Genomic DNA, 26086 nt, shown 5'->3' with positions numbered 1-26086 from the left:
GACAAGCTCCTTTCTACCTCCTCGACTCTATTCGATCTCAAGTTAGGGTCTACTTTGTGAAACAAAGGCGATGTGTCCAAAATAGTTCTCAAACAAGGAAAGACAGCTTTAATTAAAAGCTCGAGTGTGTGAAACACGACTTAGGAACCATAGAAAGTTAGAGAATGAGAATTGAAGATGACCTGAGGGAAATGGGTTTGCAGCCTTCCGTAATCCTCCTGAAGATTTGGTTATGGGGGCAGAAAATGACAGACTAGATGGAGGCAGAGGTTCCCGAGCAGTGACTGTGGTAGGGGGACCAGCCAGGCCAATTTGCTGGGAAACTGAGGAGATGCCAAGGAGGCAGGACTTTTCACTGCTAAAACTAGGACATTCCTGGGCAACCCAGGATGGTTGGTGACTCTAGTGCAGGATATAGAAAGAAATAAGAAATTTGGCAGATGTGTTGGTAAAGAGAAGCAAGAAATTCAACTTGATGCAAATTTCATATTGAGAGACTAATAGAAAACAGGATTAAATGGTAAAATGGGGCCGGCTTTTAATGGGTCTTGAAGGACAAGTAGGGGAATATGAAAAACAGCTTTAGAGATTAGGTGCAACAGATTAGGTGCAACATTAACAAATGTATTTTGATGGGTCAAGAGAATTGTGTCTTAGCTCTGGTCTGCCAGCAGCTCTGATTGTCCTACAGCCTTTACTTCTCAGGGGCTCAAATGTCTCACCTGTTAAAGAGATGCCTGTTAATGACCTCTAAGGCCTTGTGTAGCTGGACTCTATTGTGATTCTCTTGGGGACAATAAATTATGGAGGACTTCTTATCACATTGGTGGTCCAAAAAAAGATGAATCTGAAAGCAGTATATGTAGGTTAGAAGGACTAGCATTTTATATCGGTTTTATCATTGGTTTATATCATTATCATTGTGGAAACATTTTCATACATTTCTCTAGTTACCATTAAAAGTACTTGAAAGTCACCTAGTGACAAAAATGGATAATATATCCTTCCATTTTTTAAGAGCAGAATCAATCTGTTAGGCGGTGGGTTTCTGAGCTACCTGGGAATATATCCAAAATCCAGTTGAGTTGAATTGGCCTTTTTCATCACTCCCTAAACATTAAAGTTCTTAAGATACTATTTGCAAGAACTCAGAAGGAAGACGGCAGAGTAGACTACACCCATGAGCACCTTCCTGAAGACACACGTTTACGACTTCCTGCCTCACTAACAGAACACAAGCTTGTATGTCCAGTGTTGATTTCAAAAGGTCATATTGATATCAGAAACTAAAAAGGGAGAAAGAACAACCGTACAAGGGAAAATGAGGGCAAAAGCTATAGAAACACTCTTTACACTAAAGCCAAATAACTGAGTCTTTATCTTGTCTGAATCCACTTCCTTTCTATTTATAGATTAACTATGAGATTTCTAGCCACATCCCCTAAGTAAGAAGCTTATCTATGGGCTTCCTAGACCCCCTTGGCAGAAACACTACTCTAAATTTAGTGTTTATAACCAATAAACATTTAATGCTAGTCTTTAGTTTCTTGCCAGGATAAAAGTATCATTATAAATCTTCACAGAGGGAAGAAAAAAAAGTGCTTTGGAAACTCAGTCCATGTGAGTCTCCACGTAAAAGAATGATGGATCATATTCTACCTGCTTAAGGGAAAAGGAAGAAACAAACTTAATTACACTAATAACTTAAATTTTTTTTCACGTAATTACAAGTCTAAAGTTTTTCTTTGCTGCTAATTTGGTATGCAACATATTCGTGCTAAATATTCCCCTACCATACACCTAGAGATGTTTATTTACACAGATGCAGGGTATTTGAATTTAGAGGGAGGAGGGTCATTGAAGCCAGAACCCAAGGCCAACCCCTCTCCAACAGTAATTTGTGGTTTTTCCTACATTTAATGGTTACAAAGGAGCCTTAGACTCTGTTGGTCACGACCAAAACTGCACCGTTATTTTATATGAAATTTTGGAAAAAAGAATCCTTGCTCTCATAACCCAATAAATATTTTAACTCTCTTTAGGTGAGTATAGTGGTGGTAAGGCAGGGGTGGAGGGGATCTGGGCGGTGTCTCAAAAATGAGACCAAACTCCCACAGAAGGGAACTGCTTGTCCAGTTTCTTTATCTTAGCCATGAAAACAAACTTGTGTCTGGGTGTAAAAGAAAATACAGTAGTAATAAAATAAATGAGGCAATGAGCCAAGTTGAGAATCGGTTTCCTTTTTGTTTTATTCCATGAAAGCCTCTGTGTGAAAATACTTCCACAGAAACAAAATATCCAGTTATATGTACAATGTATAATTTACATACTGAGGCATTTGTGAGTTTCTGCAAGCAGAAACTTTCAGCAGATGCTGTTCATATTAAGCATCATAAGAAAGAGGGGAATATTGATCAAGAGTAAGAGAATAAACTAGGAAATGTAGAATTCCAGGGTGTTTGAAAGTATGATTTGAACTAGAGCCTAGTGATTAGATCTTTCATGCAGTATTTTCACTTTTTTCTACCACTAGCTGAACATTCTAGGGAAGTAAGGAAAGAGAAGAAATCTTAAAACAAGGTTGGTTTGCATTTCGACTGAAAAGGAAAAATGGGGAAAAAACAGACCAAGAAAATAAATCTAACTAGACAAAAAAATAACGCCTGCACACACATGGGAAAAGAAAATGCCATTTTATTGGGATGGTAGCTTGATCAAGGATTGATTTGATCACTCAGTTTAATGTTTTCCTCCAAAAATTTCAGCTCTAGAGCAATTTTCCATAAATGTGTGGGTGGAAAAGCAATAGCATGTTTAATTTCATATACAAGTTAAAATATCTATGGATTTTTAGGTGTTTTCAATAGAATCCCAGTGGCGAAGACAGCTTTGGGAGTTTATGGCATGAACATGACAATGATTTATCAAAACTTTGTTTGAGGCTGATAGAAGTGGTGAAACATTTTAGCCTCCTTTCATGAAACTGTGCATTTCATTCTATGGTCAAGCATTCAGGAGCTGAATGGCTTATTTTATGGTTGAAATAATCATATTCAGTTTCATCTATTTGCTTTCAATGTACAGAAAAACTTTTATTTCCAAGGTTCTGTCACTAACTCTTTCCCCTTAGCTAAGAAGTAAAAATAGTATATTGTTATAATTGGCATTCAGTTATGGCTTTTTTAGAGCTCATGAAATTAATTTGACTTGACTAAAACACAAGACTTCCTGAACTATAGATTCTGTTGGAGTTGGGGTAACAAAAAGATAAAAGAGTTAGTAAACATTCAAATCTAAGATATACCAGGATGAAAATTGTTAAAGTGTTTTAAAATATCTAACACCAGAGATATGAAAAACCTACTCCTTACCCTCAACTGCATCTCTTAACATAACTGCAGAATGAAGAGAAATCATACTGAAAAGAAAAATAGAAATGAGATTTTGTATATATATATAATATATATATATAATATAATATATATATAATATTATATATATATATATATATATGGACAATTACTTGGGGGCAGAGAGAGTATACTTTTATCAAGAAGTATGAAATGACATGGATATAATGTTTAAATGTTAAGAGTATAAAAATCTAATAACAAATAGGAAAAATGTAATTTCGACTGTACATTAATAATGTATAGCAACATGCAAATGAGCCTGCAATTATATATCTGTTTCTACAACTTCCTATTTCATATCAATATTAATATATTATAACCTTTTGCAGTTTTATATGGATACAGGAATTTTTGACTTTCTACCTTGGGAAGGCTTTGGGGCTTGACTTCTGGCCCAATTAATACCCTTCCCTGCCCCCTTGTGGTTTCCAAAATTAGAAACCAGGTTTGCCAGGAGAGGCAAAATACCATCAGCTTTGTTTAGAGCTGTCTTTGTTCCAGCTTTCCCATAAATTTTGACACAGTCAAACTCGTCAGCATTGCTATGCACTGACATATGGCCCATCAGTGGATCAAGCTGAATACGGAAACAAACCCATTCCTATATGGAATCTTAATATATGACACAATGACCTGACCAGTTACTAGGAAAAGAGGAACAGCTATAAACACCACTAAGCAGTTGGTTTGCCATTGGAAAATAATGACATTGTATCCCCTGCTTACACCATATATAAAAAGTAATTGGAGAAGGATTAAAGATTCACATGCAGACTTTAATATCTAGTAACAGCAGGCTAAGCTGTTGAGATCAATCTCTTGCTGAAAGACCTAGACAAAATAGACTATTAGTAATGCTTTTTATGTTAAAGAGAGTCACCTTATAGTGATAAAAGATTCAATTCACCAGAAAAATAAACAATTCTAAATGCATATGGACTAAATGACATGACTTTAAGATATCTGAAGCCAAAATAAACTTAGCTGAAAGAGAAATGGGCAAATTCATAATTATGGTGGGAGGTTATTGGGTGTCTTATCTCATGAGGACAGTGATATTAGAACAGGGTGGACTGAACAACACAATAAAGAAATCTGACTTGATAAACACGTATAAAATACTGCAGTGAACAGCTACAGACTTCATATTATTTTCAGCACCCAAGAAACAATTGTAAACATTGGCCAAAAGATATCACCTGGGTTAGTAGGACTGTATTAAAATAATTTCTGTTGATCAAACACCATTTATATAGTGAACAAGCAGTCTATAGAGTGAGAGAAGGTATTTGTAATGCATACAGTTAACAAAGAATTTATATACAGAATATATAAACACTCATATAAATCAATAAGAAAAAGAGAGCTCATTACAAAAATGGGCCAAGGCTTGAATAGACTCACTGAAAAAATTATGAAAATGCCCAGTAAACATACAGAAATTGTTCATTAGTTATTAGGGAATATAAAGCCAAACCGCAAGGTTTGAATCTATCCACATGAAAAAAATGGCTAAAATGAAAAAGCGAAAATACCCAGTGTATTGGCAAGAATGTAGAGGAAACCATAATCTCATTCACACGGGTGAGGGTGTAAATAGGTACTATTTCGGAAAAGTTTTGGTGTAGCTAATAAAGTTAAATGTATGCATGTCCTATTCCCCCCAAATTTCACTCCTAGATATATATAGCCAACAGAAATATGTACATAATATTCATAAAAGACATTAATGTGCCCTTAAAAGACATAATAATAGGTCTTTATTATTTCATAATAACCAAAAAACCAGGAACTATCAAAATGCAGTTGAATAAACTGGTATAAATTCATTATACATAAATTCATTCAACAACAATAAACTGGCGTACATTCATTAAGTGGAATGTCATACAATTAGAATAAGCAATTTGCAACTACAACATGACAATATGATGAATTTCACAAACATAAAGAAAGAATTGAAAAAAAAAGACTGAAAAGAGTCCATTCTCTAAGGTTTACTTATAGAGAGCTCAAAAAACAGGCAAAATTAAAACACGCTGTAGAACAGTGATTATGTTTTGGGAGTGGTGACTGGCAGAAAGGACAAGGGGTGATTCTAGGGAACTGATAAAGGTTCTTGGTTTTCATTTGAGTGCTGGTCTCATGAGGGTACTTGGTTTATGCAAATGCATCAAGGTATATACTTATATTTATTTGTCTGAATTATACCTTAATATACATATTCAAGTTTACATTACTAAAAGTTAAAATTGCATCAAAAATTGGAAGTTCTAAAGAATTAATCTACCAAAAGTTTACCATACCTCTGAGGAAAAATATGCTATGGGTGATAGACAATGATCATGGATTAAAGCCTTAATTTGGTAAAGATTTCAACTACTGAAACTTATCTCTAGACTTAATGTAATCCCAATAAAAATTCCCAATTTTTTCCCCTTTTGTAGACCTTGACAAGCAGATTTTAGAATTCACCTGAAAGTGTAACAAATCGTAGACAAGGACTCTAGTAAAGGACAATGTGAGAGAACTTTCTCTTCCTGCTGTCAAAATGTATTACAAAGGTATAGTACTTACGACAATGTGAAATTTGAAGAGATAAGCATATAGATAAATGCAAAAGTATTTCATAGCCCAGAAATAGACCATGTATATGCACACTTAATGTATGTCAGAGGTGGTTCTGTACAATTAGGATAGAAAGTACACATTTAAAAATGCTTTGTACCTTAATTTATTATGTTATTGTTTTTATTTTTAATATTCATCTTTAATTCCAGACTTTCAGGAATGTTATAATATTAGTGCTTTCACAAATACCCTTCACCCAGTTTCTCCAAATGTTAACACTTGTAACATACACACATACACACACTGAAAAAAGTAGACATAAAGGAATATATGCAGTATGATTCCATTCATATGAAGTTCAAAGGCAGATAAAACTAAACTCTATGGCTTAAAGATAGCTTCAGGTGATAAAACAATGAAGAAAAAAAGGAAATGATTAGGACACACGTCGGGACAGCAGTTACCTCAGAGGACGTGGTGATCAGGGAAGAAAACCCCAAGTTTCTGACATGAAGATCATGTTCTTTTTCTTTATTCGAGTGCAGGCAATGTTATACTTATTTAATTAGATGTGATTTACATTACTGGATATGTGTTTTACTCTTTTTTCCATGTATAATGCATTTTGCAATGAAATGGAAAGAAAAACACATTTAAACCAGAGTACAACTTAAAAAAAATGTAACTGCATTTTTATAATCCTTTAACAACCTATTGGTAAAAGTTGCTTTGTTCAGGGTATCTTTTGCTCATGAACATCACGCTTCAGTAGTATTTTTACAGGGATCCTACTGGCCTGAAGTTTTTTAGAGATAATTATTCCCTGATAGTGGTAAAGTGCCCATTTGTCATGTTATTTATCAAAGTTAAACAAACAATTACTCATAGCTTGGCTGGAAAGGTGTTGAAAAAATACATAAGAGACTTTTTGGCCTGGAGAAATTTACAATCTTAACAGATGAACATAATATCAATGACTTAATGAGAAACTAATTAAAGGTAAGACATAAAAAACACCTTCTAAATCTTCACCAGGCCACTCACTAACCCACCAGTTCTGTGCCCAAACACTCTGCCCTCTTGTGACTGTACGCTGAACTGTTTATGCTTCTATCTGAAGGCTATGCCTCCCAATGGTGCTATGCCTTCTATCATGACTCCAGAAATTATTTCCTTTTGCTCCTATAATATCAATTTTCTCCTTCATTAGATCATTATCATAATCCAAACATGCTGTTATTTCTTGCATCTCAGAAAAAAATTGTCCCTCTCTTATATAGCAACATTTCAAGAAAATATTCATCGTATTCAATTCTTATCTTTACATATAATTTCAAATTCACTACAGCCAGGCTTTTGTCCCTACCACTCCACTGAAACTTCTCTTGTGAAGATCCCCAGACACTTAATGTTGTTAATACTCAATGTCCACAATCAATGATTAGTCCTCATCTTACTTGATCTGTCACCATTCACTTGACAGTGGATGACTCCCTCATCCCGAAACACTTTCTTTGGCTTCCAGAATATTGCGAACCATTGTCTTTTTGCTGACATCTCTGGCTGCTCATTCTCAGTCTCTCTTTTTTTTTTCATTCCCCTTAACCTCTAAACACTGAATACACACCCCAAAACCATGGTTTTAAATAACACCCATATGCTAAGGGTGCCCACATTTCCAAATCTAACTCAGGCTATTTCACCAATTCCCAGACAACTATTCGATACTTCCATTCGATTTCTAAGATACTGAACTACTAAGATTCCTCCAAAAGCTTCTTACCATCTCACCATCTCAGCTAAATCACGGTTATATCCTTCAAATACCTTCATGTCTTTCTAGCTCCTTCCCTTTCTTTCACACCCCATGTCCAATGTGTCGGTATATACTGTTGGCATTATCTACTCCCTCCACAGAATGTCTATATAATATTTTCTTAAACTATTACAGGACATTCTGAATTATTCTGCTTGTTTCTACTCATGCCTGTCTAAAGGCTGATCTCAGTACTGCAAACTGCAGGATGTTTCTGGTCCTTCTCTGCTCAGAACTTTCCAATGGCTTCACATTTCACTCAGAGTAAAAGGCAGAGTTGTTTAAGTAGCCTGCTGAGTTCTCTATGATGTAGTCTCTGACCTCATCATGTTCTTGCACACCTCAGCAGGGCCATGCAGATATATAGCTCATTACCAGTCAGGAATGGGCATGCTCCCATCCGAGGACCTTTGAACTTTTCTCTCTGGACTGAAATTCTCTTCCCAAATTTTGGGGGGGGGAGGCACACCCTGTCTCCTTTGTTTAAATATCAGCTTCTCAGTGAGGCACCATTTTTTAAAACAGCAATTCCCATTCCCAGGCTCCCTCCCGTGCCTTCCTCTGTTTTGTCCCCTAATCCTCTAATCCTCATCAGTGTATAACACCCACTGTCATTCACTTTCTCATTTTTAGTTTGTCTACACTTGAAAAAAAATGCATCCATTTTGTTCGCTAATGTTTCTGCAGCTCATCAAAGAATGTTCTAAATAGAGCATGTGCTCAATATATATTTGTTCCCTGAATTAATTGTATTGCTTCATATAAACTATAAGTGTTTTAAGAGTTTGGAGAAGAGAGAGACAAGTATTAGCTAGAAGAGTTAGAGTTTTGAACACACACAATTCCTGCTTGTTATTTCATGTGCCGTATGTGGTTGAGATCAAGCAGAAAGAAAAACACCCACGTTGGACAGAGGTATGGAAAACTGAGTTTAGAAGAGATTCTCCCTTCAGAATAAAAGTCATGGTTTCTAGGTGGTCCCTCATCACCTGTGTGGAGTATTAACTGGGGGTCTTTCCTTCTCTCTCTTTCTCTTTCTTTATGTCTTCTGCAAGGTTCCAATCTCCCATTACACTTTTCTTAAAGAATTATTTTCCCTCCTAAGATCCTTTTCCCATGATACGTCAAAGACTATAAAATGGTTGGCTGGGTTTAAGGCTTCTCATGGTCTACTCATACCTGGGATTTGTTTTTCTTTTGCAAGAATAGCATCTTATTATTTGGCAAGACACATGGGTCCCTGAAATAATAGCTACAATTACATTTTCCCTTGGAACTAAATTCGGTGATTGAGTTTTAACCAATGGGCTATAATGGAAATTGTATGCACAACTTGTAGGAGACATCATCAAAGGGTGAGGCATGCTCTTCTGCTTCGTCTTTCATCTTCATGCACCAGGGAGTGCAAGATGATGGCTGGGACTTGGGAAGCATCTTGGCTCACAAGCTGGCAGTCAGTTATGAAAACCAGCAAGACATCCCAACAGAAAAGCCTAGGGTTTCCAATGATTGAGAAGCTGCCAAGCCAGACCCAGACTGTCCACCTGTACTTTTATGCGAGCAAGAAAGAAGCCTCTATGTTGTTTTAGCCACTGATAATGAAATTTTCTGACATTTGCTGTCAGAGTTCATCCTAAAACCTTATCACTAAAAGTTCCAGTTATGCTGAAGATGAATCTTCTTCTCTCAGCCATCATATAAAAATATAAAGCAATCACTATGGTACAGTTACCAACCAAGCCAGATGAACACTGACCTTGGAGAAGGATTAACCCTTTCACTGATAGGTCTTGAACAGGTCCGAGCAATCCTTTGGGCATAGCCAGATTGGCTAGGATGGGTATGGAGATTTCAGAGAACGTGGCAAAGGGGCTCTCTATCAACAAATATGGGAGTGTGTCAGTGTTTTAGCAACCCAAGTGATTATAAAAGGGAGGATCATCTCAATAGTAACTCCCTCTTTTTGGGATTAGTACTGTAAGAGTGAAGTGGGATTCCATCCCCTTTGGCTTAAATCTATGTGATTCAGAAAGTCATTCTACTCCAGGATTCAAGATGAAGTACTTGACTATAGGCAAAATCCATCAGGAAACCCCATTGATGAATTAATCTCAGGTCAGCAAATACTGTAAAAACTAGGACCTTAATGATCACTATCAGAAAAGTAGGATCTATGGCCATCTGGATCTGGTTTTGGGGTGATGTGAGCTTCAGGCAGAAAGGATGCCATTCAGTCCCTAGATTCTGGGTGCCGGGAACCTTCTGGGTCCTGAATTCAGCTATGCCTAAAACCAGGAGCTATCCATGGACTTTCTATTATTACAAAAAAAATTAATTCCCTCCTTTCTTCTTTAAGTATTTTGGGTCAATTTTCTGCCTTCTGTAACTAACTGAAAGACTCCTGTCTGATACATGAGCAAGATTGCCATTTTGCAGATGTGTCAGTAAAGAGCATTCTTGATACAGAACCGAATGCGCACAGACACAGAAACTTGGGCATTTATGTTGGAAAAGGGAATTAATCTTGTATATAAACGGTAGCAGTTTGAAGGGCAAATCAGGTCAGAAAAAAATCAATATAAAGGCCACTGAAATAGTTTAGCCACTTCTTTGTTGAATCTAAAAACAGAATAAAACAAAGCGAAATGAACAAAATAGCAATAGACTCAAAGACACTGAGAAGTGACTGGTGGTTACCATGGGGGGTGGGGGGCGGGGGGAGGCAGGGTGATAAAGGGCACAGAAATTCTCAATCATAAGCTGGTCACAGGGATGGTAGTACATCATGGAGAATATAACCAATGATTCTGTAACATCTTTCTATGTTGATAGATAGTAACTGCACTAGCGGGGGTGAGGATTTAATAATATGGGGAATTGTTGAACCACTGTGTGGTATTTTTGAATCCAATAAAAGATTATATTTCAACTCTACTTAAAAACAAAGGGGAGAGATTTAATTGATGAGGCTATGAACTGAATACATGGAAAGAAACAGATAGTAGAGCCCCCGTGAAGTAAAAATGAATAATACGGGACAGGCTGAATAATTCGTCAAATATCATGGATCTTTTATTAGAGTTGGCATTACACCTGGTGACTCCATTTCCCCAGGTCTCTGCTCTGACCATTCTACCACAGCTTCTTCTGATGCAAAGAAACAGCTTGCCACAGGCAGGGCCAACTACCTAATTGTAGGGCCCAGCGAAAACAGAAAATGTAGGCCTCTTGGTCAACAATTATCACAGATTTCAAAACAGCAGCAGCAGAAGTTTAAATCAGGCCAAGAACCCTTCTAAGGGAAGGCCCTGTGGATGGCACAGGTTGCCTGGCCATGAAGCTCGCCTTGTCCAGAAATGGAGTTTGCAGTGTTTCTTCAAAGAATCTTCTCACACTTGGGTGGGCTATGATTGGAAAGAACCCTAAAGCTATTTCATGGGCATTCCTTTGTAGATCTTTTGCTAGTTAAATTGTAGGAGGGAGAGAGGTTATTAAAATAAAAAACAAATGAAATTTGTTCATAAGACCCAAACTATTCTTCATCTTACTGTACCTGCACATTGCGTCTGACTAGCCTGTATTCAGTGATAAATTCTCACTGTTCAACCCCTCAAACAGCGTAAACCCAAACCTTACATTCGGTTTGAGCACTGGCATGTTTAAGATTTGAAATTTGGGTACTTATGAGGGTAATTTTTAAATGGATTTGAAATATATACTCTCCTTATATAAGAAAGACAAAACTAGCTTGATATCTTAACTTTGTAACATAAATTGAATGCTTTTTATTTAACTAAACTTTGGAATATTTTGGGAGTTCTTTCTTTTAAAAAAATTAAAAATATTGACATTTGCATAAGGTGTTTATATCTAGAATGAAAAGGGATCTTAGAAACATTTTTCCAAAATATACACATGTCTGCCCCCTTTTCTATGTGATGCCATTTCTGTGGAAATCATTTGTGAATTATGTGTCCTTTAAAAATGTTGAATTAAGAGTTTCATTGCTGAGGCTCTTTCCTAGATTCATTGTGAGGGGTTACACATGGAGGGTCTAGAACCAGAATATCTAGGTTCAGATGAACACCACCACTTATAAGTGAATTGGGTAGTCCACCTAACCTCAGTGTTCCTGTCTTTGAAAAAGGAATAAAAATAGAAGCAGTCTCCTTGGGTTTTTCCTATGGTTATAAGAGTGATACATGCAGGGCAGTTAAAATAGTGCGTGGAATGTGGTAAGCATTCAATGCATGCAACAATTATTATCCCTTTATCCATTCAGCAAATATTAAATGAGTCCAGATGTAACCCAGGAACCTGGTAAGTGATGGAAACGCAAGTGTAAACAAGACAGACAAGGTCCCTACCCAAGTGCAATGCTAAGTAGACCTCACAGGGAAGATAACTGAACAATTATAATACTGTGTGATAAATGCTTTGAAGGGAGGAGTGTGTGAAATGCATGAAGTGCTTCATGAGTGTATGAAGCTCTTAGAAGACACACTGAAAACAAGTGGGGAGGATGTATGCCTAAGAGAAGAAAACACTTGCAAGAAGATTTTGCATCTAAATCATAATGAATAAGTAGTAGTTGATCAGACAAAGGGCAGAGATAAAAATACCAAGGCAAAGAAGAATTAGAAGTGAGATAAAGAGAGCATAGCACATTCAAAAAGTAGGGGTTGTTTATAATTCTGGGCAGTGCTAATACAGAGAACTACGAAATTCAACAGGAACTAAATCATAAAAGCATGCTAAGGGGGTTTATTTTTATCCCAAGGAAGACATGCAGATGTATCTTAAACCAGGAGGGGTTCACTAAATCAATCTTTTGTAAAACTGTGTTATGCCTCCACATAGAGAAAAGATGAGAGTAAAATGGATAAGGAGAAATGAATCATTTGGTAGAATAACTGAAAATTCACTGAATAATTAAAGGATAAAAACATAAAGAGAAGAAAATGAGGGGAAAAAAAAGAGGAAAGATTGACCAGGTTGACCCAGCATCCAAGAAAGTTAGAGAACAAGGGGTGAGAAAGGAGAAAAATTAGCAAAAATTCATACAAGAGCTTTACACACAATCTAAAAGCATGAGTTTCTAGATTAAAAGATGTCACCTTGTGTCCAATGCTTTAAGGAAAACAGATCCTCATCAAGATGCCTCATAAGAAAACTTGAGGACACCAAGGATAAAGAAAACATCCTAGAAACTTTGGAAAACAAAAGCATAAGGCACATGCGAAGAGAAGCTGTGAATGGGATTACTGGGAGCTAAAATGCAGCAGAAATGTGCCTCCAAAATTCTGAAGAAAAAAAAAAATCCCAAGCTATACTTATAATCCTCGCCAAACCATCAGGAGGTGTAATAGTAGAATCAAGATATTTTCAGACCTGTCAACTCTCAAAAATATTGCCTGCCATACATCTTTTTCCAGGAAGCTCCTGGCGTCATACTCTGAGGCAGTAATCCCTAAAACAGAAACAGGTAGGATTTGTGAAATAGGGAAAGAGTGAAGACAGTCCCAGGATGATGGTGAAGAGAAGCTTAAGGAAGAGAGCTGGGGTAGCCGACCTAAACAATAGCTTATATGGGCCGAGGCAGGAGGAAGGATATTCGGAGAAATACACCCCCCCTCAAATCAATAGACAACCGAATGTTGGAATAATATACTGGGAGAAGTTTTGCTGTTCTCCTTTAGAAATCTTTGAATCCAAACAAGTCATGATTACGTAGAAGAAAATGCAAAGAAAAACAATACCAAGGCAACTAATAACTGTCAGGAGAACGTAAGGATGTACAAGACAGAATGAAATGTAGTCTTAAAGCACTGGGTGGTTTGGCTGTAAACAAAATATGCCTAGTCATAATAATGTGTGCACTGAATATTTATTCAACCAAAAAATTCTGGAAGCAGCAGGGCGGGAAGGGAGGGGTCCATCCATGCCTGTATGTGTGTTGAGGAATGAGTGAGTACTAGAGTTAATTCTCCATCAGCTATAGAGGAAAATGGAAATGTACTGCATAATTTTTTAAATTAAAAATAGACCTAAAAGCATTTCCTTTAGAAATATGAAGATCAATACCATTAGCAACTACTAGAGTGACTTCATCTGTTGAGCAAGAATTGAAGATGGGGACAAGTGGAGCCAGAAATTGCTGTTTTTCATTATAGAATTTTCTAGAATTCTCCTTTATAAAAACTTTCTTGTGAATTATAACCCACATGCAAAACACTGCATAAAACATATCTGGACAGTTTAATAATATAATAAAGCAAACATCTGTGTAACCACCTCCTAGGTCAAAAATAAAGAACACTACCAGGCCTTAGCATCCCCTGCCTGTGTGCCCTCCCAGAGCAGGACCTCCTCCCGGCCCCTAGAGGTAACACTCCCCTGACCTTCATGATTAACAGCTTTTTTATTTGTTTATATTTTATCACTTATGCATGTATCTCCGAACAGTGGAGTTTAGCTTTTCCTGTTTTTGAATTTGAATTGTCAAGAATGTATGTAGTTCCTTAAATGAAATTTAAAATGTTCAATGCAATATTTTGCCCATACAAGTACAAAAATTGGATTTATACACCCTGCACTATAAAGAATTATTGAGTACACTGGCTTTCCCAAACTGATACTTTCATGAGAAAAAGGTATTATTACTCATTTCTCCCAGACGCTTGTAAATATACCTTTACCTTGAAACGACAAGGAAAGCCTGCAGATCTGTACAAGGAATACTTGTCTTTCTATGCCATTAATGACCAGGGTATGTTTTTAATATCATGCATTAAAAGCCATATTGAAATGCAGTTTTAACAATAATTTCAATGAGCCAAATGTGATTAACAGGGAAAGAAGATTCTAAGACTTGGAGGAAGACTAATGGCAGAGACAAGTCACTTTAAAGAAAAAAAAAGAAGGAAAATTTAACATGGAGAGGCCCATTCCACAAATCCAGTATTTTAAAAAACACTGGTTTCCATCAGGAGTATCAGAACTGATTTTGGAGGTTTTCAAACAATTCCAGTAAAAACCAGCCCCCCTTCATCAGAGAGAGTGAGTTAGACTCTCAGGGATGGTGAGATCGCAATAGGTATATATATTTTAACAGACAATGTGCACCCATGACAATATCAACAAATTATTCAGGCCATCTCTCAATATACTCATCTCTTATTCTGATGTAGTATCCCAGAGCGGAATTGCTTTATTAATAAAGAGAAGACACTCCCAATGTCTTACTCCCATAGTCCTCTTTTCCTGATTATCTGAATGCCTTTCCTGCGTAAACTGAACGGTCCCCATTTCAGACCTTTTGAAGTTGGCTCCCCCCACGTCCGACTGCGGCCCTCCTGCCTGCACTGGGCGGCCATGGCACGGATTCCTAAGGCGAGCCACCTCAGGGCTACCACTTGTCCACCTGGCCAAGGTGTATTCATGGGCACTTATTCTGGGCCATGAAACAAGATTTAACAGGACATGGTCCTGCCATTCGTGGAAGCCAAAGATGTAGAGACAGGGCCAGTTTGGCTGCATCAAGATTGAGCTTTTCCCTCTGTGGCCAGGGAGGAGCTTCGCCTCGCGGTCAGAGCAGAAGCTGGGAGCTATGACTCATGGGGCCTTTTCCTGACTCCTCTCTGACTCACATTATGACCTTGGACAAGTCCCTCTCCCTTTCTGCGCTTCACTGCCCCTGACTGGTCTTTCCGGTTGCCCTGAGATATTAGGCATTTTTATTTTTAAAGTGTTTAAACCCTTCAGGAGAGTCATTTCAGAAGAAATATTGGTTTTGGAGCTCAAGGGAATTATCTTGAGTCCAGCTTTGCAAACAGAGGTACTAAGACACTGCTAACCACTGTTTGCTAGATTTTCTTTCCTTTTTCCATCTTGATTTCTTCTTTATTTTTGCCTGCCATTGCTGCTGACAGCTTCTTGGTGACTCTCACTCATGACGCTCAGTGCACATTGTTGGTCAGGTTGGACCTGAGATCTGCTCGGAGGCTCCTGTGACCTTCCCATTGTCCTTCAGAAGGGGAGCTGGGATTCCAGTCCTTCGACAGCTGGATCCCAATCCACCTTCTCTGAGTTACATCCTCTGTTCCCTTACACATATTTTATAATATAAATGAACTGACTGCCTCACTATTTTCCCAATAAGTACTACTCCCTGGGGGCAAAGACCTTGTTTTATTTGATTTCATTAGTCTAGGATCAAATACAGTGTGTCCTCTGTTATCATTGCTGCATAGATGTTGAGCGAATGAGCAAATGAATGAATGAGTGAATAAATGGATGGATTCTGTTTCTTTCATCCAAAATGTATTTAAAATATATACCCATGTTTTATGGCCCATCTCAAATAACATCCTCTCCAAAGCCTTCCTTGATTCTCCCTGTGGGTTATGGCTTTCCTACCTTCTTCACTCCATTCTATCTGCTCTACTGACATAATTCCAGGTATTGAATTTACTTACATATATATCACAGTCCCCATATCAAAGTCCCTTGAAGGGAAAGGACAGAATGTTTTTCAACTTTGTACTTTCACTGAGTAACAGTTTAATAATTACTCTTTGAATCTGTGTGTGTGTGTTATGTATCTGAGTGTGTGAACACGCACACTTTGGAAGTAGTATATCCATACTTTTTTATAATTATTCTTCATACCTTGGTGTCTCCTGGAATTTGGGGACTCTGAGATTTAGGCAGCAGGTTCCACTTCCATGACATATGGGATCCGGAGGATCCATTTGTGAGTTGAGATGCTGTGATCTAGGCACAAGATTTCTTTACAGTATGAATGAAGAAATTTAATTTAAACGTATTACTAAAAACATGCTTAGCTTTTGGCATCTTACAGTGTCTGGTATTTGTTTCCTCATAAGTCAGTAAGAAAATTCTATTTTTCACAGGTTTCCATCTTCAATAAGTTCCATAGGCTGATTTTTTAGGGCTGAAATCTCCCCTAACTAAACTAAATAATAAAAATCATGGACTTAAAAAAGATCTCAAAGGTTGTTTACTCTGATCTTTTCACATAACAGAGGAGGACACTGGGATTTGGGCATGGAAACTGGTTCGCTCCAAACAACATACAGCCGGAGAAGAAATTGCAGCAAAGGATCTCACTCTTCCGGATAAGCAAGCAAAACAAACCACAGGATTCATTAGCTTCCTCCTTCCGATGACATACCCTTGATTTTCTTGTTTCTTGTTTTCTGCCCTTCTTTTTTTCTTAATTTGGCAGATGAAAAATTAGTCTTTTGGTTTCAGCAGCAATCGTGTGGGTGTCTCCAGCGTTTGGTCTAAGTGTTTCTCCTATTAGGCACATATACATTAAGAAAAGCGTTGTCAGATGGAGTTGGGGAGTTTGCTCCAGCTGAAAAACTGGGCAATAAATGAGAAAAGCAACAGCGTGAGTTCTGACGTCCTTGGACAGCTTACCGTATCTCAGGGCCAGGTTTGCATCTTAGCAACTGCACAAGGGAATTCCCAGAAGACATATATTTTCTTTCTTTGACAAATGTCTCAAATTAAATAGCAACAAAGGAAAATGGTTGAAGCACCAAGGGTGTGATATTTTAAGAGATTTAACTTGGTCTTTGGCTCTTTTGAGATGAATAGGTCATAGTTCTCCATAGGGAGAACATTTGTCGATCAATTTGTATCATATTAGGGCTCCAAGGGCACTGCTAGCAGAGTCATCTATTTATTTGAGACTTAGTGATGAAATAGATGGATTTTCTCCCCACCTTCATCCTTTTTTGTAAAGTTCCAGGTATCTTTTATTGTTCCCCGTGGTGGATGGTCTTCTTAAGGGAAGCTCAGCAGAGAAGGTAGAAGTCCCTGGTGTTGATGTGTGCTCCCATTAATCATGTCAGGGAAGATAAACATTCTCGTAGGCAATTCACACAGCACATCAAGTGGAATGCTTATTAACCCTCAAGCCCGTGGCATTGCCAGAAATGTCTTTTTTTTTTCCCATAGAAAGGGGCATTAATATTCTTATTCACTGTTACGATATACCTTTATTTGAATTGAAGTTCCTACATCTAAATACCAAAGTTCTTAAGAAGCACTTTCTACACAGTCCTTTGTCTACATTAGCAAGAAGAGTGACACATTTCGTTTAAGCTTACATTCTATGTTCATTGCTCCTTTTCTGCAAATGCTGAAAGAATGCTGAATCTGAATGCAAGCATGGTTTTTCAAGGTAAATGCTAACATTTTGTAGAGGTGTTGAGAGGAATAGTGCAGACATTTAGAATTTGATGCATGATAAATACTGATCTGATATCAGGGATTACAACTGAATTAGTAAAACCCTGAGATGTCTTTTGCCACAAGATTATTTTTTTTACTTCCAAGGGACTTCACTCATTTACATTCATTTGTCCAGCCTATATAATGATGAAGGTCCATTACCTTCTTGATAGGTTTTGGACTCAATGTTCTTTCTCATCCTCAATTCCCTATAGACCTAGTTAACATTATTCAGATTTTATTAATGAATCGACCTCATTAAAAGGCTAATGAGGCTAATGACCTTTCATTTTAAATGCTTCTTAGTATAATAAACACCACTAAGTTCCCCAATTCCACACCCCTAACTCCCCAATTCAAAAAATAATCAACAGTGATGCTAGTCAGCCAGTATCTGAGAGTAATAATGGTGACTATTTATAACATTTTATTATAGACACAAATCAAAGAATTTACTGCCATGAATTTGAATAATCCTTACAGTTGTGCCATTTCATTCCATTATGAGCCTCTTCCTACAGTTGATAAAAATGAATGAGATCAAGATAATTTGGTACAGATAATGCAACATGGACAGTTCAAATAGCTTGTCAAAGGTCAATGAGATAGAAGTGGGAGAGCTAGGACTTGAATCCAGGCCCATGATTTCCACCATCCATGGTTCTAATATTGTATTTTGCTTCTTTTCTTGGAAAGTCAGAGTCCTGGTGATAACAGAGTTCAGACACTTTGTGATCTTTTTTCTAAATAATATAGTATATTAGAAATAATATACTATAATACAGTATATCTAGAAAGTATAGCATATATTTTCTAAATCTATAGTATATTTCTAAATAAAAAGTATATTAGACATAATTGCCACTGTATTCTTATGAGAAATTAACAGACTGTATTCAGAATAACAGGATATTGGATTGTATCAACTAAACAGTTATTTTTTAATTTATTTTTGATAGCACTTTTCAGTACTTGTTTGAAAGATGCTATATCAAGTTTAAAAAAATGCCAAATCATGGGGAGATTACAAAATAGTGGGGAAAAAAGCCCAATATTGGTAACAAAATATAAATGGTAACACATGCATAGATTATAATGACAATGTTCTCAAATAACTGCATATCTATTATTATTATTCGTTTCCACAAAATAATTTCAATGAAGTATTCTTGAATAACTGCAAGCCAAATTATTATGTTTCCTCAAAAAAAGTTATATCTATAATATATGCTTTCTAAGAATTTAGACCATGCTACTTTTAGCAAAAGAGAAATTTTAAAAAAAAACAGTAGTTTGGAATAGATCCTATGATATCTTCTATATAATGAAAGCTTCAAATATTCTATTTGAAATGATAATAAATCAACTCAGATTGAGACTACTATTTATTATATTTGGAATTAACAATAATAAAACCAAATATTGCCTTTTGCTATATTCAGAGTGAAATTTAATGGAAATAAAATGATCCTGTGAAGTCTGATTTTCTACCTAATACATTGTCATATTTTTGGAACCAAAGTCTCTCTGAGATTACATTACTTGAAAAGTTGAAATGACTGCATTCAAGTGTAAATCAGACTATTTTTCCTGGAGCTAGTATCACCACCATGGCCTAGTTTTACCTTTGTATCCTTTTGAAAAATGCACTTAGGAACAGTCTGCTTAGATTAAAGAAAGAAGAGAGGAATTTCTTCTTTCTACCTAACTGAAAATGAACTTACCTGCAATAAGAAAGGACTTCTGCACATTGGAAATTTCCTTCAAAACAGGGAGAAATAGTTTTCACATCGACTGCATTCTTTAGTTTCACAGAGTCAGTCAAAAGAAAAAGAAAAATGAAAGGCAGTAGAATTATTAACAAATGAACAGCTCTATGTATTCACAATAAACCTTAAAAATTAAAGAATAAACATCTCTCCATTTCAGTTTGTCATGGGAGCTTTTTAAAAACCAAACATATGGATGGATCACCACTGTTGAAGGGGCAGCCTTCACTCCCTCTGGAGTTCAATGGTCTCCATGTAATAGAAGATACTTATTTTGTAATTTTCTGAGACACTGCCCTCTGCAAAATTGGACCCAAAGACAAACCTCAAACTGCAGTGACCGCTCAACTCCTGAAACAACATACCTGAGCTATATTTGGAAATGTCTGTGTAGACAAAACAACGTGCACTGGGTGGGGAGGGCGTGAGGAGGAACGGCAGACATTATCTGGTTTCACTGTCTATAGTGATCATATTAACTGAATAATTGCCCATTATTTGCTTTGTAGCCCAGAGCCCAAGGCCAGTGTATTTACTTTCAAAGTGAAATGAAGAATTGAGGACAAGTCAGTTCCCCAATGACTTCTTTCCTCCTCCATTGCCACTCCAGCCTTTTTTTCTGACTTCCCAAATTGAGGTAACCGTAATGGGAGCTATGCCGAGGCCCTAAATTGAATTTCTCTACCTCATTTGTGATAACATTACAAGAGGCTCTGCACCCTTTAAGCAGAGCATTATAAATGGCAGGCAGCCAGGATGTGTGTGTGAGTGAGTGTGTCTGGGGGGGTGGTGTATATGTCAGCATGCATGGGTGGTGGGTGGGGGTACGGACAGTGGTGGAGCGAAACAGCTCGGAGTGGGGAAACTCTAAGAGAATGAATGATAATAGCAATCGGTTAGCTGTGAAACAAACTGTCTTAATATGTTTAATGTCAGATAAATGTGGTAGACTCTAGATTTCATTTAAAACAATTTCTGGGACTTACAATTCAAATATCCTCAAAGGTGTGCCTTTCTTATCATCCCACTTTCAAAATTCTAGAATATGGCTCAATCTCAATAGCTAAATATTACAGTCATCTTCAGTCTGGTCTACACTGCTGTCAGAGTGTTAAACCAAACACTGGCCATGCCTTTCTCCCGCTTGAAAACCCTTCAAGGGCAACCTATTACTAGCAGGAAAAAAACCAAGCCTGTCTGGGTCCCGCCTCTTCTCACTTCGCCACCTTACCCTGCTTCTCTCTGGCTGTAATTCTTTGTGAGTAATACAGATCATTTGTAAATTGCTCAGGTCTGTGTCCAGTTCGGTTCCATTCCTCACACCATGCCATGTATGCCTTCTGACCCAAATTCTCAGTAATGTAATAAACCTATCACACACAGCCCACCCTCTTTCTGAAATTCTCTATAGAAACCACGCTTGTTCATCAGCAACTTCAGGGAATTTTTCCTGACCCTGGAGCTGATTGTCATTCATCTGTGCTTAATACGACACTCTCCATAATTTATCATAGCCTCGAGCACATCAGATTAAAATTAACAAATACCTATCTCACCACTATATGGTAATCTTTTCAAAGAGAGACATTTCCCAGGACCTGACATGTACATTCCCCAGACCTGGCAAGTGGTATAACCAAGACATCCCCGGATGTCTGTGAAGAAGTTTCTGTGCTGTGGAGATCCCCCTGAACCCTTTCACACTTGCTGGATTCTTCTCCAGCTTAGTGGGCACACATGTTAGAGACCCCTGCAGAGACCCCTTCATGTTTACTTTTACTCTTGGCTAAAAGCAATATGTTTAGGGAAAAACAATCACATGACTTCCACCCTTGAATTTTCATTCAGCTAACTTTTATACTTTCCAGACTGTTTTAAACGACTGAGACAGCCATTAAATAAGTGTACATTTTTGTATGACAATTCTGAGTGATTTCAACAGATTCTACAGTTGCAAGGGACGGTATAGGTTGGGCTAAAAGCAGAATAGAAGCAACATTCACAGCAGGAAGAGCAATTATCAAATTCATGAGTCAGTTCAACTACAGTTGAAATACATGTCTCTTAAGACTGTCCTTTCCAGAAAGAAATTGTTATGACTCTGATTCTCATTGACTCTTGAAGGATGATCATTTATTATTTTAAGTAAGACCTTATGCCTTGAAGGTACCTTAGGACATAAAAACGCTGACTTAGTATAGATCCCTGCTGTGAAAGGCAAAATATGTGAAATCCAAACGGGAGGTCACCGTTTTATCCTACGCACAGTAACTTGAATGTAAGCAAACATATAAAATTAACCTTGGCGGCCTAATAATAAATAAGACCTTGTTAATGAATTGACTTGCTTCGTCCAGCTACTGACATGAACTCCAGTATAATGTGTAATTGCAACACATATGTGAATCTTATCTGAGATTATTGTTGTGTGGTTCAGTCAATAAATATATAGTGAATATCTCCTGGATGCTGCTAGGTGTTTAAGGTGAGATGTGAAAGATGCAGGCTAGGATTTGAACGATTTCACATTTTAGGGGAAAAGGCAAATGGTTAACTCGATAATTAAAATGCAGTGTTATAAATGTTAAATATGCAAAAGATAGTATTATGAAAAAGCAAAAAAGAGAAATCAAATTCAGTGTGACTGCCAGGAAGGCACTTAGGAGGAGATGCTTCTGCATTTGAATCTAGTTAAACTTGTAGAAATGTCAAGCAGAGAATCTGGCCGGAAGTTCTAGAAAGAGGCAATACAGGCACAAAATGCTGAGAGGCTCCTTAGAACATGATATATTCAGGGAACTCCAACGAATTCAATGTGGCTAGAATGTCAGGTGTTTGTGAGGCAGGAGGAAGACAGGAGGTCATCGACGTAGATATAAAATGACAGGCAGATGTGTATGTCATGCCTACGAGTTTCAGCTTTATCTTGTCCAGGGAACATCAGAAGGATTGCCAGTGAGAAAATAGCATCGTCCTATTTGCATTTTCAGCAATAGCACTGGGTGAGACACTTAATCTTATTTACATTATGGACAGGAGACAATCACAGTCTGGGGAAGAAATAATGAAGAGCTGAAGTAAATATTAATGCAGAAAAAGAACTAGACACGAAAGGCATTTAGAAGTAGAAGCCACAGACTTCAGGGTGTGACAATATGTGACATGGTGATGAGAAGGAAATCGTCTCAGATTTCCAGCTAAGGAGATTTGCTGGGTGGTGATTATAGAAGGATCTCAACACTGAACGCAATCTTGATTGAATTGCCTCCCGATTCTCCTCAGCTCCCCAAAAGAGGGGAACAAACATGCTGGGATTCCTTTGGTGTCTCATTCAGCAGCTCTACCTGGCAAATGTTTTAACTTTAGCATAGCGTTGCTTTTTTCTGCATAAATTACTCTGAAAGTATCCATACCCTCTGTTGGCCATTTGCATCCCAGAAACGCCTCCTGTGGAAGACTCAGTTTCAGCAAAGCTGCCCAACTGGGCAGACAGGGACACTATTCAGTGGCTTCAGTGCACATGCACTTTTATTTTCTCTGTGCAAACAGGGGAAGCACAGCCTTGAAGAGCAAGAGTAAAGAAACCCAGAAGATCTAGGGATGCAGTTAACTGTGTAGATGCACTAAAACTTCCACGAACCAAGGGTAGAAGCCAGTGTTGTCAACAAGAAGACCTTGAGAACTAATGAAGAAGAGAATTGGAGATGGACCAAAGGGAAATTATTCTTTCTGTATTTCACCACTGACATAAAAATGATGAAACCTGGCTTCAGTTATGCCTCTAAATATTTAGGCTATACCAAGTACTTGGCTTCCGTGTATCCCCTTTTCTCTATTGCTGCAATGATATTGTATGAATCGACCTCTAGTTACCTTTAATCCCTATTATTTAGCTGAGATACCGCCTTTAATATAAGTTCAAGCATATTTTTAAATCTCAGTGGAAATGTTTCTAGTGATACGTGTAAAAGCTACACGCTAATTATCTGTTGCTTTTATATGGTCCTCATTTTAGGATGAGCAGTAAAGTGGTGAAGAAACCTTATGTCTGTTGATGATTGATAATACACAAGAAGTAAAAATAATAGTTTAGGTGATGCTTCTGACTTTTAAGTTAAGCATTAAGAAGATGAGACTTCAGTAAATGAGGAAGCTTTTCTTACGCTGCTCAGTGTTCTTTCCATTTCATCATTTCCATTATTTTAGTAATAGGCATGACATGAGAATTTCTCTTGTAAACTGTACCCAATTCCACGTGAAACAAATTTTAGGTTTTAAATCAATAGATTGGAATGTTAATCTCAGGCTAACGTGGTGAACTAGCTTCTGTAAAAGCTCCAATTCCTCTTAGTAAATTTATTTTTAATTCATTCATATTCTACTGCGTAAGGGCTGGAAATAGACCTCTCTGAGCAGAACGTGTCACCTTGTACTGCCACTAATATCTGTCTCCTCCATCACTCCTTTATCATCCTTGAGATGAAGTCCTGGCTGGCCACATGTGTAGCACTTAAAATTTTTATCTAAAAATATAGAGAAAAGCACAAATACAGGCCTCCCTGAAACTTTCCTTTCTTTGGGTTTTTCTGTCACACATGATCACGATCACCGCCATCACCACGTTCTTCGTCAATACCGTCAGCTTGATCGTTAGAATTTAGGGGATATTTATTCAGCTTTTACTATTTTCTAGGAACTCTCATTAGGGTTTTCCTCAATGCTACTCTGATCCAGGTCCTTTCTGTCCTTTTCTTTGTCTTGTTCTGTGACCTTTGCAGAAAGTATCTCTCAGGTTCCTTCTGTTGGTGAGACTCTGTTGGCCTCTGCCAAGGACAGGCATCCAAAAGGGATATAGGGGGGAAGAAAATAAAATCAAGAAGTCTTCCTGCTTCTTCCCACAGAGACATCAAGTCTCTGACAGGCGTTCCATGCCATCTTGACTTGCCACCCCACTAGGGTGTCCCCTTTTCCAGGGCTCCAGTGGCTTCAGGACTTACCTGCCTCTGATAACACTAATATCTCTCGTGTCCCTTGAGGTGCCAAAGGCTTCCCACAGTTCCTGAACCTCTTCATGCTTTGTTACCCCTTTTGTGCCTTTATTGTACCTTTATCTCTGTAAGTAATTCCTTTTTTAAAGTGTCTTCATTTGAACCATCTGTGAATTCTGCAGGATCTTGATGAATTAGAACATATATAATAATAAATAAGCCTAGTATAAAAATATATAATAGTAAAACTAATATGGAATATAAATGTATATAATATATGTACTTATTCACTGTTCTAACCCTAAAAAGAATGTGCTTTTAGACCCAGCATTTTATGACCAAGAAAATTGATACATAGAAATGTTACATAATTTTTCCAAAAGCTGTATTTGCAAAGACAGCAGCCAGCCTTATAATCTGGATTTTTTTTTTTTTTTTTTGACTCAAGAAACTCTCCATCCCCACCTCCTTCCCTAGGAGAGAATCCTCTGGTCACCATTGTTAGGACTCATAATTTTTGACTGTTTCATGACCTGGGTTCTGTACCATCTCTATTCCCATATTACTCTCCAGGAAAACTAAAATGTTATATAGTACTTTTTGAAGAATTTCCAGACTTTCTGGGCTTAGTAAACTGAACTATTACTAATTAGTGGTTGGGTTGCCTGTTGTCAATAACAATAAACTATTTAGTGGTCGGAAAATAATAATAATAGAAGTTTGGCCAGTTCAATCTAACCTTTGCTCCTAAAATAGCCAAGCAGGTCTGGCTGTAGTGTTGGGGGTTTTTGTTTTGTTTTGTGTTCAGCTGTTCCTCGCTGCTCAACACACATGGGTCTGGCATTTATTTTTCCTCTCAGTGGGAACGCTCAGAGCTGTGGGTGGCCTCTCTTGCAACGTCCTGTTTAAAATGAAGTCGAGGAAGCATGGTGCTTTCTCAATGAAAAAGGGAACATCTGTTCTTTTCCAGGGAGAATAAAAATATAGTGAGATTGGACCCCGGGAGAGTTCATTTGTCCCCTCTCCCTCCCCCCCACTCATCCAGTCTATTTTTTTCCCCATCTAATGGTCCCAAAGCAGACAGGGAGGCAGATTCTCTTGTCTTAAATCATACGCTCTTCCTGCCAGACGGAGACACTTCGACATGGTATCATCAATTATTGGTCAGTAAAATTGTGTTTTTCTCCTATTTGGGATTTCCAAAGGAAATAAGGAACAGTTTCATTTAGTTATCTGTCTTTCCATCTATCCTCCCTTCTTTAA

The sequence above is a fragment of the Manis javanica genome, chromosome 4 (assembly GCF_040802235.1).
Source record: "Manis javanica isolate MJ-LG chromosome 4, MJ_LKY, whole genome shotgun sequence".
Taxonomy (NCBI): domain Eukaryota; kingdom Metazoa; phylum Chordata; class Mammalia; order Pholidota; family Manidae; genus Manis; species Manis javanica.
Note: the sequence above shows the minus strand (reverse complement) of the source record.